We start from the raw sequence: 19,972 nt of genomic DNA on the forward strand, positions 1-19,972 counted from the left end.
CTGCCTCCCGGGTTCAAGCAATGTTCCTACCTCAGTCCCCTGAGTAGCTGGAATTACAGGCATGCACCACCATGCCTGGGTAATTTTTGTATTTTAAGTAGAGACAGAGTTTCATCATGTTGGCCATGCTGGTCTCAAACTCCTGGCCTCAGGTGATCCACCTGCCTCAGCCTCCCAAAGTGCTGGGATTACAGGTGTGAGCCACCGTGCCTGGCCTTTTATTTTCTTTTAATATACCAAATGAAGTTTTCCACATATTTGGGTGATTATACCTTATCCACCCTGTCCCTAATGTGTGTATGTGTCATACACACACACACACACACACACGCACACACACATCCCAAATTGTAAATTCTATGAGAGAAGGGATTTTTATGACTTTGCTCATTGCTGAGTTTCCTGGACTAGAAAAGGGCTTGGCGTACAGTGGGTTCTCATTGAATATTCATTTAATACATCTACCCCACTCTTTTGTCACATCTAGGCACGTTCCTCTGCTACTCACCCAGCCTCCATTCCAGGTGAGTTGGGGAACTACAAATATGGGTAAGCTCAAAAATAGCTCCCAAAAGTCATTCTGGGATACGCTGTCATTCTATGACCAAAAGAGCAGGCAGATTGCAGGGAGCTGGGCAGAGGTACGGTCGGATAGAAGCAGAGACAAAAACTGTGAATCTGCAAAGTACCGAGTATTCACTAGCCCATGAGTTTGCCATGCCAGATGGTTAGCTCAACTAGGGACATTAGACTTACTGAAACTCTATCACAGGACCTCATTTTGAGGGGCTTCTGAACTTATTTGAGGTAGGGCTTTGCGCTCACTGATTCTAAGTATATTTGTTTGACTGAGAGACATATTTCTTTGGTCTAAGGTGAGGGTTGTTTGTTCTGTAGGGACTCATAATGACTAAGTAGTTTGGGGATGTGGGCATTTCCTAAAGGAAATGATAACATAACAGTGTGATCCTTCCAATAGGAATATAATAATCCTGTCCCATTGTCACCATGATATGGCCTTAGGATGTTTTTCTAGAGGGAGTGTTGGCTCAGGGCTGCCCCTCCCACACGCTCCTAGCACCGTGCTCTCCCGTAACGGCGTGGATTTGAAAGAAGCCTGACCAGCTGAACCTCTGTGAAAGGGAAGCTGGCTTAGCTTTTGAAACCTTCTTCATTCTCAAAATCTGGACTCCTTTTCATTGTCAGAGTTCTGGAGCATGCACCAGACATGTTGAATTCTACTCCAGGTCTGGCTCACACTTGCCAATCAATCTCCAGCAAATCACTGTGCGCAAATCATTGTCTTTCTTTTTTTTAGTTCTTTCATCTGTAAAAGTAGCACCTTGCTAATCAATGTCTCAGCCATGACATATAGATTGGCTTTTTTTTTTTTAAGAACCAAAAATGGTTCATAAAATGACTTTAGGAAATGTTGTCATTCTATCATAGTGCTTCTTTTTTATTTCTACTTGCAAAACCTGTCTTCATTCCCTCCTCTGCCTAGCTAGGATGCCTAGGGAACGCCTAAACTTCCAGCAAATATTGTCCCTGCCTTGAGCTACACTCGAGTGCTCACACACAAGCCAGATGGGAGCTGATGAGTGTCAGTGTTGACCAGTGCTCATGCCCCAGCCCTGGCCCTGTCACCTCTTCGGCATCACCTGCATCTGGTTCATCTCCCAGGACACTGACATGTGGCAGTAAGACAGAAAGCTTGTACCATGTGTCATTCTGTCCTGTAAAAAAATGCAGAGTTATATCAGATCTATCATTCAAAGGTTCTAAACAAAACAATTCCTATGCCTAAGAGGAAGAACATTTCTGTTGTTTTGTTTGCTTTTTTTTTTTTTAACCTGAACCAGTGTCTCACTGGAGAAAGGAAACACTCAAATGCTCAAAGCCTAGGTCTAAACATTGTCCCCACACAGTGTTGACCAACACTTGGCTCGAGGTTGCACTGCAGTTTTAGTTGTCTGGGTTAAGTGTAGGGTAAATTCAAATTCTCACTGTTTTCATGGAATAATTGCTAATGAATATAATCATCTTTCAATGTCATCTGTTTCATTTGAAAGTTGGCAGGAATGAAGAAGGCAGCTTTCTTTAGAAATGATTAGAACATGGTTATTAGGGTGAGGTCATTGGTTTACAATTAAGTCATTTTTTTCCCCCTACAGTTATAATAACAGTGATGGAACCCAGAATCTCGTTGCTGGCTCTTTGGCAAAAGAAGGAGATCAAATTTTCAGAGTCTGGGCTGCCTTCCCTTAGTTGAAGGAATATTTTCCCACACCCGAGGCTGCTGGTGGGTGGCTGTCCCTCATACCACGTGCATTTCTCTGTGCGTCAGGGCTCTGCGGGCCAAGACGACTCCCAGTATTCGCCAACTTGGAGCTGAAGGCTTTTCAACATGATAAAGAGGAAGATATTTTAAATTAAATTCCCGTTTGGCATTATTGTCATTTGATCTGTCCTGGGCTAATAAAGGGAAGAGCTATTCTTTAAAGAAAAAGAAAAGGCGCAGCCAGTGATTTTGTGCTCCCCATGAAAGAAAAATATCTTCTTGCTGGGTTTAGGAAAAGTTATCAGCTTCAGACCTCTAGGCAGAATTTAATTTCCCACATCATTATTTTTGCCTGAATTGTCACCATTTTTTTAAAGTTATGTTTTTATCTCTTTTCCTCTCTTACAAACAAAACATGTCAAAGTCTTCACAGACCTATTTTTGGCAAGCTCTGAAAAATCTGTAAAATATTTAAAGACCATCAAGGGGAAAAAAATATCCACTGGAATTAGAACCATCAGATTCTAGGTACTCATTGAAATAAATACAATTTCAAATTCTGTTGCCCCATTAAAGATTGCTTTTATTTGTTTGCGGGTTTGAGATGAAGAAATAGTTGGAAGAGTCTGGAAACAGGAACTGAGACTCGCCTTCTCATCCAGGCTATGTAGCTAACTAGTTGTCAGGCCCTGAGCAAGTCACTCAGCCTACCTGAAAACCTGGATTATATACATATTAAGAACTCTAACAACCCAAATGCCTCCAAGCAAGTGGGCACATACAAGTGCTGAAGTCATACATTTTGCAGTTGCACATCTAGAATTGTCTTAAAATACATGCTTTGAGATGAGAACTAGGCAAATGGCATCTCCTCTTGCTTTTAAAACTTGAGATTTATAGACCCCTTGAATTGTGTCTAAGAAATTCATAGCAATATGCCCATTGTAAAGTCTCAGGGTACACATTTATATTCTGTATAAATATTTAAACAGAGAATTTGAACACAGATAGTCATCAGAAATGAAGCGAGCTACAATATCATATAGCTGCATAAAGCAGTAAAACTTCATGGTTAAGAGGGTAGGTTCTGGAGCCACGCAGTTGGGGTTCAAATCTCTGTTCTGACATTTATTAGCTCTGTGATCTTGGGAAGTTGACTTAACTCCTTCATGCCTCAACCTTCTTATCTGGACATGGGGCTAATTCCAGTACCTACCTCGTATGACTGTAGATCATACATTTGTATCAGTTACCTCTATTACTGGCACAACAGCAAGCATTCACTAAATGTCAAATGTTATTTTTATAACCTGAGAATTGGGTCAAAAATGAAGAGCATGAGACCCTCATCCATGAATTATTACTTTCATCTTCTTATGATTTCATATGATAGAAAGAGTTAAACAAAATGGTCATGAATGATCTTTGTTAGTTTCTTGGTGCCTTAGTTGTTTCCACACACAGACGTTGTAAGATAATGTAGGACTATTCAGGTTTAACTATAGTCAACCAGTCTCTTGCTATTTACATGCAACTAACAAGCAAATGGTGAGGACTTGACTAGTAGTGCTAAGGGACCATTTTCCTTGTGTAAGTAACAAGCTAAAATAAAGTCATTGTGATTCAGAGAAACAGAAAGGGTGGGAAAATATGTGAACGACTTCTCCATTCCAGTGGGAACCTGGATGGAAACCCTCTTTTTGGAAGCCAAGAAGGCAAAGTTCCATTTTTTCTTGGCAAGGCACTTTACGAGACTCTGAGTGTCTTTGGACTCTGTATTTTGGTAGCTTGGAATTAGCCTGGGAACACTTTCATGCCCAAGTGATTTGAGAATCTCTCCCTTAATAACAAAGACTCCGATTTCTAGTGTTCAGTCTTTCTCAAGGCCAAGGAAAGCGTCCATTTGCATCTATTTCCAGTCCCCTTTCACTTGCTTTTCACACCCCAATGTTTATCACAGCTTTCAAAGAAAGCACGTTTATCATTCACAAGGTTATTTACAAGTTAAGAGATGACCTCAATATTCCATTGTAATTCTTTCAAAAAGGGTAGCTGCCACTATAACAAATACATATTGCAATTTATTCCGATCGCTGGTAGAATATACTCTGGGGGCCTTGAGATCCCTTATGCCATTGGTTCATCTACAGATAGACACCATTTTTTTAGGATTCTTTTTCTGTATGAACTAGCCCAAGCCAAAAGAGGGAAAATCATTTCTTCCTTAAGGACCATGGGCTCTGGCTCTATGCTGGGTAAATCTGTGTTCTCCAGTTTGTTGGCACTCAATATGTGATTTTTTTTTTAACTCTTACTAATGGTATAAATCCCATAGGTTGGCTACCTCTAAAAACAGGATGTTTTGGCTGGCTGTAAGGGAGAATTAGAATTCCATGTTGGGTAGGTACAGTGGCTCATGCCTGTACTCCCAGCACTTTGGGAGGCTGAGGCGGGTGGGTCACTTGAGGTCAGGCGTTTGAAACCAGCCTCGCCAACATGGTGAAACCCCATCTCTACTAATAATACAAAAATTGGCCGGGCACGGTGGCTCATGCCTGTAATCCCAGCACTTTGGGAGGCCAAGGCAGATGGATCACCTGAGGTTGGGAGTTCGAGACCAGCCTGACCAGCATGGAGAAACCCCGTCTCTACTAAAGATACAAAATTAACTGGATGTAGTGGCTTATGCCTGTAATCCCAGCTACTCGGGAGGCTGAGGCAGGAGAATCGCTTGAACCTGGGAGGTGGAGGTTGAGGTGAGCCAAGATAGTGCCATTGCACTCCAGCCTGGGAAAACAAGAGCAAAATTCCATCTCAAAAATAATAATAATAATAGTAAAACAAAAATTAGCCAGGCATGGTGGCATGTGCCTGTAATCCCAGCTACTCAGAAGACTGAGGCAGAAGAATCGCTTGAACCCAGGAGGTGGAGGTTGCAGAGAGCCAAGATCACGCTCCAGTCTGGGCAACAGAGTAAAACTGTGAAACTGTGTCTCAAAAAAAAAAAAAAAAAAAAAAATTCAATATGATCAGGAAACTTGAAATCCTGCTTTAAAGCTGGACTTTCACGTTTAGCTCCCTAAACAAATGTGACAGCCATTATTGAGCTTTATAAACATGTTAGTAATTGGGAGACTATGGAAATGAGGAATGGCCAGTTTTATGTTTTAGAGAAATGATGCCAGGAAGACCACACTTTCATTAAATCAAATCTGATCCTCCACATGAGGCTATGCAGGGATGCTTGCCATGTGGGAAGCCCCTGGCCCACCTGGCCAGGATTTGGAGTCTCTCCTCTGACAACTACACCAGCCTCAGGGGACATTGCCTGCCTCAACTCTATTGGCAACCGCTGATGAGATTGGTTTCTGAATTCCCCAAAGCACTCTGAGACTAGGCTGGAACATGTAAAGAAAACCCCATTAAATGACTAGGAATAGCAAAAAGAATAAAATAACCCACGATTTTGTTCTTTGCTCTCAACACAGCACTTGACCAACTTCCCCCTTTCCCAGCTCTAAGCCTGCATCCATGTGGCAAGACCATTATTCCCCTCCACCCGGCAGGACCCAAAAGTATGCTTAGACTCCTGGGAGCCTAGACCTTACCACCTACTAAGTTTTGGTATCCTGTCTTCAAACATGTATTTTCCCTGCATATTTACACTGGAAAACGTATCCCTATCATGCAGAGGAGACCGGCTTTATTCACAAGCCTTGGTCTTTCCCATGGCCTCAATAAGACAACCACATCAGAACACTACATTCACATATTGATGGATGAACACGCCCAGCAGTAGGACGTTGTTTTATTATAAAGGGTTATTATGACGATACAAATGTCACAGACATTTAGAGAGTGGGCCAGTGTTCCTGGCTGCTGAGGCGTCGTTTGCAGCTCTAGTGGGAGGCAGAGGAAGGTACACATTGTAGGCCTCCATTTCTCTAATAGGGAAGACCCTCTTAAAGAGGGTGCAGCAGTCTGGGGAAGAAGCTGCTGCTGTTGTTGTTGCTTCTGTTGTTTCTCCTGGGGCCACGTGTCTGACTGCTGCTATTTCAGAGCAACTGGGTCACAGCTGTGCTGCTGGCCACAGGGCTTCTGTAAGCGTAGGCCCCAAGGGCGACATGAGAAAGGCCACCTGACAGAGTGGATTCTTGCTTTGCCTGGCTGTAAGGAAGAAAGAACTTCAGTTGCCCTGAGCTGTTCACAGGTTCTGGGGCCTGGGGCCTGAGGCCTGGGGTGGGCGTGTGTGTGTGTGTGTGTGTGTGTGTGTGTGAGAGAGAGAGAGAGAGATTACAAGCTGTATCTTGGTATTCCTTTTTCAAATCCACATTCCATTACCCCATGTTCAACTCAGTTGGTTTCCAGGAGCCCTCCCAAGAGAAACAGCTGCTTGATGCCTTAAAGAGGAAATGTTAAAAGCTCTTGAGATTTAGAATTTTAGAATCTGCACGGTTGATAACTTCCTCTCTGCTTATGAAAACAAATAGCACTAACTCCTCTTTCTCGACACAAACACGGTTCCCAAATGATTGTTTTCCTCTTTCAAATACAGTTCTATCAAGGAAGAGCAGATAACACCAGGTAGCCTGCAATTAAGTTGTAGATGCTAATAATAAAATCAGTTCTTGGTATTATAGCATGGATACTGTTCATCATTATGCTGCAATTGAAAAGTGATACAAAGATAGAGACCAGAGAACTTCCGCTTGAGGCTAGATGGTTTCCCACCTTTGAGATACAAAGGGTCAATCTAACACAAGTGATTACTGATTTGGGAACATTAAGTTAGAACAATTAATTATCCCATAGTAAATGCATTACTGGTTGTCTCTCCTGGGGTTCTTTAGTAAGGTGAGTTATAGAACTGGCAGTGTAGCTCTTAATAACTGAAGGGACTTTTTTCTTTCAGAAGACATGTTAGTGAGAAGGAGATAGTGTTTTGGTACGGTTTGGGTTGGGTTGAGTTTGCTTGCCAAGTTTGAGAAAACAAGAATTAAGCTGGGGGCCAGGTGCGGTGGCTCACGCCTGTAATCCCAGCACTTTAGGAGGCCAAGGTGGGTGGATCACAAGGTCAGGAGATCGAGACCATCCTGGCTAACACAGTGAAACCCCGTCTCCACTAAAAAATACAAAAAAATTAGCCGGGCATGGTGGCGGGCGCCTGTAGTCCCAGCTACTCAGGAGGCTGAGGCAGGAGAATGGCATGAACCCGGGAGGCGGAGGTGAGCCCAGGTCGCGCCACTGCACTCCAGCCTGGGCGACAGAGCCAGACTCCATCTAAAAAAAAAAAAAAAAAAGGATTAAGCTGGGAAACATCTGTTTATCCGTAACACATAGACAAACACACACGTACACATACATGCATACTCGGACTTTATATTTTTCTCTTCTCTTTTCTTTCTCTGTCTCTCTCTCCTCTCTCTCTCTCTCTCTCATAGATTACCCATATTCTTGAGAGCTGACAGAACGGTAGATTCAGAAACAAGAGCTAACAGGAATAAGTAGAAGTCTTTTCATTGTCATTTATCTTATCGTCATTCAGTTCATGTATTTTCCTCTGGCAATTCTTTTTAAACAGAATATTTCCTTTAGAATTGTTTCTTTCTCTCAACTTCAGCCTGAAAATTTTAAGGTAGTGGGGTAATGTTTATGTGTGTGTGCTTTAAAACAAACAGTAGACTTTTCTGGGTGTTGAGAATGATTTGCGACAGCATCAATACCATTCATTTGTGTTATTTCACACATTTTTCCATAAAGGGATTCATCCCAGGACTCATTTATTCTTGATTCAACTTGTTTCTCATCACTAGCTTTTGGTGCCAAGTATAAAAAGAGTTTCAATCCTCCTAAATATTTGCAGATCAGATAAACATAAAATAATAGAGAGACTATTCTGTAGTAAAAAAGAAAATATTTTAAGGAAGGGATTACTTTGTATCAACCACGGTCAGGTTCGTAATTTATCTGACATGCTTGTAAACAAACAGCTGAAAGATCTTCAGCCTCCAAAGTATTAGGAATACTTTTGCAATGAAAAAGTAAATGTGTTCAAAAACAAAATGATTTGTAAATTTAACTAAAAGTTTGCATCGCTACGAGTTTACTGGTATCCAAAGAATATCACACACTTTTTGTTTCCATTTACTGATTCATCAAATATTTATTGAGTCCTTAACCTATGCTATGTACTTGTACTAAGTGTTTGGAATGCAGATGGCCCCGCTCTCAAGGAGTTTACAATCTAGTGTGGAGACAAATAAACAGTTCCAATAAAGTGCTGCTGAAAATAAGGGAAGAAGGCCAAGGGCGATGCAATGGACTGTCTATCCCTGAGGTCACAATGTTTATTTTAGTCAATTTGCCATGGTCCATGGACTAGCTTCACAGACTTAGAAACCTTAGCATAGGTGAAGATTGTCTCTCAGAAGTGAATTCCCATTGGCCAAGTAATTAGAATAACTAATAGTAAACTAGAATGCGAATTTATTAATTTGCCCTGAGAAATAGAACTGCCCAAGAAACGAGATCCTTAAGTTCAAGGTTCAGCACACCATAGGCAGCCACAGTGCAGCTAAATTGCAATAAGAAGGCTTCTTGGTAAGCATGAAATAGAAGAAATTAACGTTTGATGAAAGATCCTGAGAAATTATAATGACACCAAGCTAAGATAGCCTGGTACATCCATCTCCTAAAATGGGGAGACCTGACGCTGTGATGGCAGAAGTCAAAGCTGGGGACAAGAGCACCTCCTCTAGCAGACAGTGAGCACCTTCAGGCCACAGCCGGAGTTGGCCCATCCTGAACCCCTTATGGAGACACCTTTAAAAGTTGCCATCCACCTTTATTGGCTGGGTTGATACTCAGCTGGAATGCACTTATGGTCATATCAGGGGTCTAAAATCTGGTTTTATCGGGGCCTAAACCTTATGCAAGTTTGTGGGGCCTCTTAAAGAAACAATAAGCCTTTATGAGTAAAAATTAATTATGAAAGTAAATATTTATTTGGAAAGTTCCCATGCAAGTGGGGACTCATTTATTTCATTGAAAATAAAACCGACTGTTAAGTTATGGAAATACTTTCATGCTACTGTAGTTGATAAAGCGCTGCCACCCTGGCCACTCTGGCCCCTCCCTGGGAAACCCTAGACCTCCTCAAATTCCAGCAATTAAAGGATTAAAGACTGAGAGTATACCATCTGTTCTGAGCATGGTAATTGGTAAATATGTTTAATGAGTATCTCTTTTTTAGACATTGGCATATATTTATGATGTAATGCATTATGTATTGATTTTGCCATTTAATTCTCAATGCTGAGCCCTTATTTCAAGTTCTTGGAAACCTCACAGTCACCCCTGAATGCTAACAATTCATACAATTCCGAAATATTTAACATTTCTTTTACAATCCTCCAAACTGCCAAAGAATGGAGCTGAGTGAAAGCTTTATCTCTTAAGCAGTACTGGTTTCTAGGGCATTCCCAACAAGATCTCCTAAGAAAGAAGCTTGGTGAGGGTGGTAATTGGTGATAGCACAGCCTAGGGTCCTGAAAGACTAGGAGAGAAGGCAGTAAGGGCATTTTCCTGTTTGTTTATTTTAATCCAAGAGCCGGTACAAAGCTTTCCCCAGGGGAAATTTGATATGTTATTAAAAGAAGAAAGAATGGGTGTTCAGTGAACAACAAACAGCAAACACATCCTCAATATTTCTAACTCTTTGCGGCATAACATGCAGAATTCTGCCATAAGAGTACAAGTCCTCCAAATCTACCCTCTACCTGATATAGGTACATTTGTCAGGGGGTAGGTGGAACATTTTTCTTGTATCTTTATAAAGAAGCAATTACCATATTTGACTGTGGTACTTAATTTCCCACAAATTTCCCATCAGCTTGGTGTAATGTTGCTCTTTGGAACATTTGCAACATTTTCAACTTCATCAAGTCAAAAAGAACAGTTTATGAAAGCAGTCACTTCCCCCCACAAGCCTCAGAAGGAGCTTCATTTGGTGTTAAAGCATCCCTATATGATTTGTAGCTGTGTTTCCCAAGGGGAAGATATACAAAGGACACTGTGAGAAAATCTGCTCTTTATTTAAACTGTGGAGTGTTGATACAACTATCTTCTTCTGACAATCAGTGAGGACTACTGGGGATGTTAAATTCAAACAAGCAAACATTGTAATTTTTTTGTATTCTATCCTTTTAAAACTAATTTATACAAAATCTACAATTCAGATTCAATATTTTACATACTGAGAAAACATAGTGTGTGGTTCATAGAAATTTAACAGTTTACATAGTATAGAACCTGGCTCACAGTGAATGTTTGATGAATAACTGATGAATGAATGAATGAATGAGTGACTAAAGAAGCAGGCCAGCAAAATGGCTTTCTCCCTGAGAAGGCTCACAGATTAAAAAAAAAATTTACATTTTTTACTTATTGTCTAACAAAGAATACACAGGTCCCAGAGCAGTGGATGATGATTTTGCTAAACGAATGAATGACAGCATAATTTCCCTGAGGAGAGAAGCTGCTTATCAGAATGAATACTCCTGCAGAGACTGTAGATGTGAGTGCATGTGCACGTGTGTGTGTGTGTGTGCACGTGCATGCGCACACACACATGCACATGTGGGCTGATAGGGGAGACTTGGAGGAATTGGGAAGTGGCATTTCAGAGCTACAAAAAGGCTCATGTGTAAACATTCTGTGTGATCAAGCCAGGTGTTCAATGCTTCTAGGAGCCAGGGTACCAAGGTACACTGAGAAAAACATAAGCTTTCGGTCTAGACAGATAGGGGTACGAATCTGCAACTTACCAGCCGTTTGACCTTGACCGATTTACCTTACCTCCCTACGCCTCAGTTAACTCATCTTAAAGCAGTGATAATAACATTTACCTCTCCAGGTCATGTCTGAGAAACAGAGGTAATGATGGCAAACTCTATTACATGCCAGGCACTGTTCTAAGCACTTTATGTACATTACCCCGTTTAAACCTCACAAGAGCCATCTGAGACAAGACACTGTCTTTGCAAATGAGGCAAACTGAGACAAAGAGGGGTTAAGTAATTGCCTAAAATATATAGCCTAGGGCCTGTGCACGGCGGATTCTCAATAGACAGTAATGGTCATTATTTATGTTCACGGTTGTAAGTGCTTTACATTCATTGTCTCATCTGATCCTCGAAGAAAACATATGTGCTTAGAATGGTGCCTGGCATAACGCAGGTGCTTGATAAATATTTAAGTGAGTGAATGAATCTTCACTTTACAGCAGAATTAACTGAGAGTTAAATACTTGCCCAAAGCCACACAGGCTGAATGTGAAGCCTGCAGATGAACTCCAGGGCCTGTGCTCTTAGCATTGCCAGTCATTTACAGTCTCTGCCCTCATCCCTCTGGCATCAGAGACAAGAAAGGTGCAGATAGGGGGAGGGGCACAACACCTGGGCATATCAGAATCATCTCAAGAAACCAAGACAGACCGTCTTCAGGGTTGTTTAGAAAACACGGAAGCATTCATCTTTTCCTTCCTCTTGTTCTGTCTTTTACATCTCACCCTGGATATCTGCCTCGGCTCCTAAAAATCTTTGCTCTGCAACCTCCAGTTTCTAATTCTGGCTAACAGAGAGAAAAATATTAGAAATCGTACTCTCAGCTATCCATCATTCAGCTAAGACTTCTTAAGGGTTCTTAAGTAATCAGCCATTTGAGGTTTAGGATTATATTTGAGAGAAGAGTGCTGTGATGAGTGAAGAAGTATGCGATCCATTTGAATACACAATTCTCACAGGCTGCAAATAACCAGGACTAAAAAAGCCTCAGTTTTAAAAAAAAAAAAAACTGTATTTAAAAAAAAAGAATGAAACATTACTGAAAATATGATACAGTGGCTGTAATTGAACATTCCTGTTGAATTAATTATTTTGACATGCATTATTTCTATAGTATTGATAGGTGGACAGAGCTTCCAAAAACTATTTATTTGATTTAGAATTAGAAACCATCATGGGTATTTGCTTCTAGCTTGGTGGACAAATTGTTAAATTCTATCATCCCTAGTGTTTCAGTAACTTGGTGTGATTAAGCATGGATAAAAGCTAAAATTTTAAAAACAAAGAAAAGCTCATTACCAAATCCTGAACAGCTTCAGTAACTTTGTGCCGGTCTCTGAAGGACATTCGTGCCTTGTTATGACAAGGAATTATTCATAATGTGTGCCTAGCATATAGATTGCATCCTTTATTTGAAACAATAAAAGAGTCATCCTTAGTAGCTGATGGAAATAAATAGGCAGGCAAAATTTAAAAGGAAGAAAAAAAGACCAACCAATAGGCCCCTATAATAATTGCTTGTCAGTGTAACATCAAGTAGTTCATCCTTTTAGGAACTCGTTATGTGGCTAGCCCATTATGTTCTCCGGATAGAAAAGAAAAAATGCAGTAATTCACAGAAAAGCAATGACAGGATTCTGCCAGTTTACCTAATAGTATTGACTAGACAGGAGAATTATGGCTTACAAAGAGTGATTCTGTATTTGGAATTGTTTTGCTCCCTTTTTGTCCAATCAGAATTTTTTTCATTTAAAAAATATCAATACCCCTGAAAAATATCAAATATACCACCGACAGCTTTTTGATCTGACTATAAGAGTGCACAGTTTCTAGATTCTTGCTCAATTACTTGCTTACCGAAACCTCTGCTGTGGCTAGGAGAAAATAGATGCTATACTTTAGTGCCCCTTGCTGGTCAACCTGAAGAAAATTGGAGCATAATGACTCCAAGAACCCAGGTTTCAATAAATGGAGTGTGGCAAGTTCTATTCAGACAGGTAAGAAGCCAAACTGATGTGGCCAAAACATCTGCAGTTAGTATGAAGAATCATTACGGTGAGATGAGGCATTTGGAAATGCACATATTTTCTTACAGAGGAAAAAGTGCAATAGACAGAAAAGCTACATGTTAAGTCTTAGCCTAACTTAAATCCGGGAAATGCATTCCTATGAATGCACCCATATGAAGTAAACTCTTTCTAGGCTTGAAGTATGACTTTGCTTGATTATGTCTCCAAAAACGTATCTGGCCTCTCGAAAACCACAAGGGAAATGATAGATACCCACAAATCCCTAGTGGAATTCTCAGTTCAGATTAAATTCCAAAAATGATGCAAAAACTTCTTTCTACAGAGGAAAAAGAGTATATCTACAGTAATGCATTAGATAATTGAAAATGACATTATAACCTATAACAAGTGAATTCTGATTACGGTGAATTTTCTTCCCTGTTTGCCATTTTTTTAGGATGTGATTATATTACTTTAATAATTCAAAAACAACAGCTACATCGCGGCTATACTGACACCATCAAAGCTAATTATTTGTTTTTTATTGTTGTTGTTGTTGTTTTGTGTGGGTTTTTTTTGTTGTTGTTGTTTTTTTTGAGACGGAGTCTCGCTCTGTCGCCCAGGCTGGAGTGCAGTGGCACAATCTCGGCTCACTGCAACCACCACCTTCCAGGTTCAAGCGATTCTCCTGCCTTAGCCTCCCAAGTAGCTGGGATTATAGGTGTTTGCCACCACGCCCGGCTAATTTTTGTAGTTTTAGTAGAGACAGGGTTTCGCCGTGTTGGCCAGGCTGGTCTCAAACTCCCGGCCTCAGGTGATCCACCCGCCTCGGCCTCCCAAAGTGCTGGGATTACAGGCATGAGCCACCGTGCCCAGCCCAAAGCTAATTACTAATAACTCTTAGGATTCCAGAGTAAGCCATCAGACCTAACACATCAACCCTATTTGGAACACTGTGAGAGCTGGACTTAGAATTCCATCTCCTCCCTCACAAGGTACCCATCAGGAATTTGGATTCACAAGATCCAGCTCTAGGGCCCAGAAAAAGTCTATTCAGGCAGACTGAATAATTCAGTGGCACAGGGGGACTAGCCCATGGGGCAGCCTCGGCACACGTGCAAGCCAACCTCAGATGCTCAGCCTGCAGATAGACTCTGGAACCAGGCACCAAAGATAGATGGTCCTTCAAAAGCCTTGCAAGCTTCATGGGACCTAGAATAGCCAAAACCGTCCTAAAAAAGAAGACCAAAACTAGAGAACTTTCATTTTCTTATTTCAAAACTTACTACAATGCTACAATGTTGTGCTGGCATAACAACAGATATATAGATCAGTGGAATCAAATTGGGAGTCCATAAATAAACCCGCATGTTTATGGTCATTTGATTTTCACCTAGAGGGCCAAAACAATTCAACTGGGAAATGAATAGTCTTTTCAACAAATAATGCTAGGTAACTGAATGCAAAAGAATAAAGCTGGATCCCTACCTTACACTATATACAAAAAGTTAACTCAATATTAAAGACCTAAATATAAGAAAACTATAGAACTATTAAGAGAAAATATAGGAGTAGATCTTACCTTAGATTTGGCAATGATTTCTTAGAGATGACACGAAAAGCAGAAGAAACGAAAGAATGTGATTTGACTTCATCAAAACTAAAACTTTTGTACTTTAAAAGACTCATTGGCCGGGTGTGGTGGCTCATGCCTGTAATCCCAGCACCTTGGGAGGCCAAGGAGGGTGGATCACAAGGTCAGGAGTTCGAGACCATCCTGGCCAGCATGGTGAAACCCCATCTCTACTAAAAATACAAAAAATTAGCTGGGCGTGGTGGCACACGCCTGTAGTCCCAGCTACTTGTGAGGCTGAGGCAGGAGAATCACTTGAATCTGGAAGGCAGAGGTTGCAGGGAACTGAGATTGCACCACTGCACTCCAGCCTGGTGACAGAGTGAGACTCTGTCTCAAAAATAAATAAATAAATAAATTTAATTAAAAAATAAATAAATAAAAAGACACCACCAAGAAATAAAATATAGGCCAGGCACGGTGGTTTATGCTTGTAATCCTAGCACTTTGGCAGGTCGAGGTGGGCGGATCACCTGAGGTCAGGAGTTCAAGACCAGCCTGGACAACATGGTGGAACCCCATCTCTACTAAAAATACAAAAATTAGCCAGGCATTGGTGGCGTGCACCTGTAATCCCAGCTACTTGGGAGGCTGAGGCACAAGAATCGCTTGAACCTGGCAAGTGGAGGTTGCAGTGAGCCGAGATCATGACACTGTACTCCAGCCTGGCCTACAAGCATGAAACTCTGTCTCAAAAAAAAAAAAAAAGAAAGAAAGAAAAGAAAATATAACCCATTAGATGCAACAAAGTTTTTGCAAGTCATATATCTGATTAAGAAACTGGAGCTAGAATATACAAAGAATGATAACAACTCAATAATAAGACAAGGTAAAAATTAATTGCCACCAGGCACAATGGCATGCACCTGTAGTCCCAGCTGCTTGGGAGGCTGAGGCAGAAGGATTGGGATGTAGTGCATTATGGTCACACCTGTGAATAACCATACTCTAGCTTGGGCAATGTAGCAAGACTCTATCATTAAAAACAAAACAAAACAAAATGCCAATTAAAAAATAAGCCAAAGATCTGAATAGATATTTCTCCAAAGAAGGACATATGAATGGCCAATAAGTACATGAAAAGATGCTTAACATCACTAGTTATTGGGGAAGCAAAAAATCAAAACCACAGTGATTTGCCATGCCACACTTGATAGGATGGCTATAATAATAATTTTTTAAAAAGATAGTGACAAGTGTTAGCAAGAGTGTGGAGAAATTGCAACCTCATTCATTGCTGGTGAGAATGTAAAATGGTGCAGCCATTTCAGAAAACAGTGTGGCAGTTCTTCAAAGTTATACCCAGAGTTTTCATGTGATCTAGAAATTCTACTTCTAGATACATACTCAAGACAAATGAAAACATATGTCCATACAAAAATTTGTGCATGAATGTTCATAGTAACATTATTCATAATAACCAAAATGTGGAAATAACCCAAATGTCCATTAAATGATGAATGGATAAACCAAATGAGATGTATTTATACAATGGAATATTATTTATCAATAAAAAGGAATGAAGTACTAATCCATGTTACAACATGGATTAAACTTTGAAAAAAATGTGCTAAGTGAAAGACGCCAGACACAAAGGGCCACATATTGCACGAGTCCACTTTGTTAGTGTGCTAGGGCCGCCATAACAAAATACCACAGTCCGGGTGGCTTTAGCAACAGAGGTTTATTTTCTCACTGTTCTGAAAGCTGGAAGTCCAAGACCAAGGTGTTGGTAGCTTTGGTTTCTCCTGAGGCCTCTCTCCTTGGCTTGCAGACAGCTTCTTCTCCCTGTGTCCTCACGTGGCCTTTTCTCTGTATGCACACATTCCTTGGGTCTCTTCCTCTTTGTAATGGACACCAATCCTACTGGATTAGGGCTCCCAACCCTTAGGAAGCTCATTTAGCCTTAAATACCTCCTTAAAGACCCTATCTCCAAATATAGTCATATTGAGGTTTCAGCCTTCAAAATACGAATTTGGGGGAAATGCAAGTCAGTCTCTAACATCGTCTTATAAACAGGCAAATCTTTTCAGTTGTGGCACATGACTGGACTTGGTTGAGTTTCGAGATGCTGATGAGCTTAAGGTCTGAGGCTTGAAAGAATCAGTGAAGCTTTTTTTTATTTGTTTTTTTCTTTTGAGACAGGGTCTTTCCCCATTGCCCAGGCTGGAGTGCAGTGGCGTGGTGCCATCTCTGCTCACTACAATCTCCATATCCTAGGCTCAGGTGATTCTCCCACCTCAGCCTCCTGAGTAGCTGGGACTACAGGTGTGTGCCACCATGCCCAGATAATTTTTGCATTTTTGTAGAGAGGGGATTTCACCCTGCTGCCCAGGCTAATCTCGAACTCCTGGACTCAAGCAATCTAGCCTCCTCGGCCTCCCAAAGTGCTGGGATTACAAGCGTGAGACACCATGCTTGGCCAAAGCTTTTCAAGTAGATACGATGTATTTAAACAAGTAATCTTTAGTATCTACAGAATAGACATTTTTGCTTCTTTTGTGCCTTTCGTAGTGGTAGTAAGGGTGAATTTTGTCATGGCCTCAATTATCTATAGGAATATTTACTTGACAATTTTGTGCCTCTGCCCTATAGCTGAGTTGGTCCCATAGAAAATTTCTACGGAATTCAATTCCATTATTTAAAGTAGTTTTTCTATGAACCAGCCATGGTCTGTAACTTGACAGTGTTAACACCAAATAGCAAGACCTTAATCATGGTTCACATACTCAACAAAGATATGACTCATCTTAGTTTTTCAAGTAGATCAGTTTTAGAACACATTAATTCTAACTAGACTATTTTACAGCTAAGACAACTTTATGAAGTGCTTTAATTTATAAAGTTTGTTTTAAAATCACATTCTTTTGACTCTTCTAAAGATTGTTATTTTACAGTATCTTCTTAAATATGTGTATTCTTAAATACAGTATATTCTTAAATATTCTTACATGGTAGACTTTGATGAATGCACATCTGTAGTACAATGTTAAGCTGCCTTCATTTTGTTGGTATGCTAAAGAAACTTTTCAAAGTGTCTCATGTTAAAAATTGGTTTGTGTGTTTTGTATGCTTACAAATTTTTCCATAGTACCATAGATCATTTTAGTGACAAAATTTGACCCTTTTGATAGAAAAACAGGTCAGTGAGTTCCTTGGGATCCAAAAGGAGTTGACTGCAAAGAGGCAGAAGGGAATTGTTAGAGTGATTCTATAATTGTTCTGCATCTTGATTATGGTATGACTATGCATTTGTCAAATCTTATACTTAACAGGGTGAATTTTACTGAATGTAAATTCAGATTTCAATAAACATGACTTTAAAAACTTACAAAATAAATAAATAGGCAAATCTATAGAAATGAAAAGTAGATTAGATCTGGGGTGATGAGAGCTTTGGGGGTGACAGATAAGGGGTGTGGAGGCTTTTTTTGCATAGTATTCTGAGGTTAACTGTGATAATAGGTGCACATCTCTGGAATATATTAAAGCCATTAAATTTTACACTTTAAATGAGTGAATCGTATACTATGTGAATTAAATATCAATACGGCTGTTAACAAAAAATACAAGCTTAAGGGCAAAAGAAGTCATCGGCGAAGTCTCTAAGAGGTAGCAGGATTCTACCCAGAAGCACGGAGTTCAGGGCCAGGACTAGAGTCTTTACCCACATATAAGGAAGAGCCCAGTTCCGATCTTAAACCTTATGGATTAAGGAATCCCAGGTAGAAGGGCAGGCATCGGATCTCTGGCACATGTTTAGGGCTTCCCTGGTAGCAAATGTGGCTTGAACCTGAGTCACATAGGGTTGGCCTAGGGCTTTTTTAAGGAATTTTAAAATTCCTATCCAAGGCTGGCATTCATCTTAGAGACCAAAGTTGACATCTGCCTGGGAAGAAGAGAGTTCCCGAGGCCAGGCCTCAAGTAGTCTCTCATGTGTTCCTGGCTTCCGTCGCCAATTCCTTTGGAATTTGAATATTAGACTTTAGTGAGCATGTAATCCTTTCAGTATGCTTCTCCCACAAGCTCTGGGTTTTCAAAGCGTAAGTCTGCCAAACTGCATTTATTAAGTACACACGCTATATTGTCATTGTCAGTTTACTTTTTTTTTTTTGAGACGGAGTCTCACTCTGTCACCAGGCTAGAGTGCAGTGGTGCGACCTTAGCTCACTGCAAACTCCGCCTCCTGGGTTCAAGCAGTTCTCCTGCCTCAGCCTCCTGAGTAGCTGAGACTACAGGCACGTGTCACCACACCCAGCTAATTTTTGTATTCTTAGTAGAGACGGGGTTTCAACATGTTGCCCACGATGGTCTCGATCTCTTGACCCTGTGATCCGCCCACCTTGGCCTCCCAAAGTGCTGGGATTACAGGCTGAGCCACCACACCTGGCCGTCACTTTACTTTTGGATCTGCTCCACTAGTCTTTAAGATCCTGGAAGATGGGAACTGTTACTTTTATACCTGCACTCCCACTGCTTTGCCCACTGGCAAGCACATAAAAATGTTCCATGTTGTTTGATGAGTAAATGAATAGATGAGTACTTGGCTTTCCCTTTTTTTTAAGAGATGGGGATCTCACTATGTTGCCCAAGCTGGCCTTGAACTCCTGGGCTCAAGAGATCCTCCTACCTCAGGCTCCCGAGTAGCTGGAATTACAGGCACACCATCATACTCAGCTTTCCATTTATTATGTGTTAGAATGCTCGTACCATCTTGCTAGATTGAGCCATTTTCAAAACTAGCAAACTAAAGAATCCTAAATCATTGATTTTTCCAGAGTTGACATAATTTTCCATAATAATAGCTTAACATTCATTGAACATTTTTGGACCAGGCTGCACTAAGCAATTTAGATTCATAATTCCTTTGTAGTCCTTACGATAAACCCCTGAATAGATATTTTTATTACCCCCATTTTACAGATGTGAAACTCAGGATCACAGAGATTAAGTAATCTGCCCAAAGCTGCAGAGGTAATATCAGTGGAACCAGGATTCAAAGCTGCCTCAAACTCACACAGGAATGTTCTGAGATTACCTTACTCCATATGTAAAAATTACTGTCTAAGCAGCCCCTTATACTGAAAAGGTTACCACAGAAATAAGGCACACGTGGAAAGAATGGGTGGGCTTCTTTCCCTGGGTCATAGATGCAGGCTGTAACCAACCAAAAGCAGAAAGCCTTCTCAGATAGTTTTCACTGCC

The 19,972-nt window shown here is 40.7% G+C and overlaps 1 long non-coding RNA gene across 2 annotated transcripts in view; it reads right to left on the minus strand.

Annotated features, from left to right (window-relative positions):
• Positions 1-1,316: 1,316 nt before the first annotated feature.
• The window catches only part of LOC129060101 (uncharacterized), a 36,643-nt gene continuing 17,987 nt past the window's right edge, over positions 1,317-19,972 (minus strand). The window contains exon 6 of one of the 2 annotated variants that reach the window (XR_008526527.2): positions 1,317-1,736. This is a non-coding gene — a long non-coding RNA (uncharacterized LOC129060101). Of the gene's footprint in view, positions 1,737-17,576; positions 17,944-19,972 lie in introns of those variants that run through there. The other variant, XR_008526526.2, reaches the window with a different exon arrangement.

Source organism: Pongo abelii, chromosome 5 (genome assembly GCF_028885655.2).
Source record: "Pongo abelii isolate AG06213 chromosome 5, NHGRI_mPonAbe1-v2.0_pri, whole genome shotgun sequence".
Classification (NCBI taxonomy): domain Eukaryota; kingdom Metazoa; phylum Chordata; class Mammalia; order Primates; family Hominidae; genus Pongo; species Pongo abelii.